Here is a 2062-nt window from a genome sequence, read left to right as displayed (position 1 = left end):
GTTTAAGCAAATAAAGCTGTCAGGTCTCAGGAATAAACATTTTCATTTTAAGGTCTTAGGGCTCAGAGAACAGCTTTTTAAAACCAGCCGTGCAGATTTTCCTGCTTAACGTCCCTCCATTTTCCATGAGTCACTGAAGATTAAAGCTTTGTTTCATTTTTCCTCTTTTATTCCTTTTATCTTTTTACACAAATTAAATTTATGATTGTGTGAATATTATTTTTAACCAATGTTTTAGGGGTTTTGTTTTTATCTGTACTGTTTTATTTCATTTTTTTTTTTCTGTACAGCACTTCGGGCAGCTGTGGTTGTTTGTAAGCAAATAAAATGGGATTAGTCAAGCTGATCAAAAATGATCAAAAATGTAAAAATTTGAACCCTCCAAATAAACTTTTTAAGGTTTTTAACTCAACGTTTTAAGGAAAGAAAGTAGCTTTGTTAAGTATCTGCTTAGTTGGTCAAGATTTCTCTGAATGAAAAAAGAGGTCAATCATTTATTATGGCCAAAGAACTGATCCGTTCATTCCTAAGACCAGGGTTCTGTTTCATGAAGCAGGTTTACTGAAGTTTTCAAAACCTGAAATCAGGGAAATTTTTTCATTTCATAAAGTTTCCTCAACCCCTGTTTCAGTCGCCATAGTAACATCCTCCCAGAGCTAAGCTGGTCAGCAGCAGGTTTTCTGCAGTAAACTCAGTGTCCTCTGTCTCCTCTTTCTTTACAGCCAATCAACCTGTTTTATTTCCTGATTATTTAGTGACATTTTTGTTGTAGTTTTGTTCATAAAAGATATATGTATCAGTCCATCCATTAAACAAATCAGATTTTAAAGCAAACATTGCATGTCCGTTTGCCGAGGATCGTATTAAAGACTGATCTGCAATCAAATTAAATATTTATAGGGAGAGATTTCTACAACTCAGTTGACAGAATATGAGATTAATTGATTTTGGTTTGTTTAAAGGTATTGTGGAGGATTTTCAAAAATTTTTTGAAAGTTAATGTCTGCATCACTCATACAAGGTCACTTTCCAAAAGAAGATTTGCAGTTTTTCCTGTATGTCAGACTCACCATCGTTAAGTGAAAATGGGGAGGAGCAGGTAGGATGGCCTTACGTTAACATATCACTAAAATGATTGGAAATTAGGAGGACCACTTATATTGATGATCCACCTGGAAAAAAAAAACATCCTCCACAGTACATTTAATATGATCGAGATGCAGATCATTTTATTTTATTTAGTTATATTTAGAGTACATGAAGAACTACTGAAATTATTTTCAGATTACACATAGATGTACCGGTATTAATTCCACGGAGGAAAAGGAATTACTTTAGGGTTAGGATTTAATGGATGACAACAACCTAATGAGCCTACTGGCACAATCTGAGGCCATTCTATGGGCCTGATAGCTGTAATAACAATCATTTACTGGGATGATAATATCTGAAGAGGCTGCAAACAGCCACTCAGTATTTACTGTAAAAGAAGACTGAATCAACATGAAGAGGAACCCATGAGATGATGCACAGGTTCTATATGTTAGAACAACATTTTTAGACTTCATTTTCACCTGCTGCCAGAAGATTTCACCTAAATAGATATAATGATCTACTGCTATTTAAGAAATAATCACGTAATATTATCTCGGTAACAACAGGCTAGGGCAAGCCGTTTATATGTACTAATTTTACTGAAAATGTATTCATTATCTCAATAAAAACATTTTTTTCTTTGTCTAAATTAACATTTCAAACAAAATGAAATTTTCCACATCTAGAATAAATATTCTGGATGTCTTTAAATTCAATTTCAGTTCTCTATATTCTCAATATTAATGGGCAGCATTTGTATTATTTTAACTATGAAAAAATGTTTTTCAGATATACATTTTCAGTCAAGCTGATAAATGGCAGAACGGCTACTTAAAATGTGTAAACATTTCTAGATATGTAAAATGTAATTCTGGGCATGCTTTGGTTGCGCAGTAGTTAGTGCGCACGACCCATGTATGGAGTCCTCCAAACGGGCGACCCAGGTTTGAGTCTGACTTGTAGTCCT

This window comes from Cyprinodon variegatus, unplaced genomic scaffold, assembly GCF_000732505.1.
Source record: "Cyprinodon variegatus isolate N-32 unplaced genomic scaffold, C_variegatus-1.0 Scaffold1242, whole genome shotgun sequence".
Classification (NCBI taxonomy): domain Eukaryota; kingdom Metazoa; phylum Chordata; class Actinopteri; order Cyprinodontiformes; family Cyprinodontidae; genus Cyprinodon; species Cyprinodon variegatus.
This window is presented reverse-complemented; position numbering follows the sequence as displayed.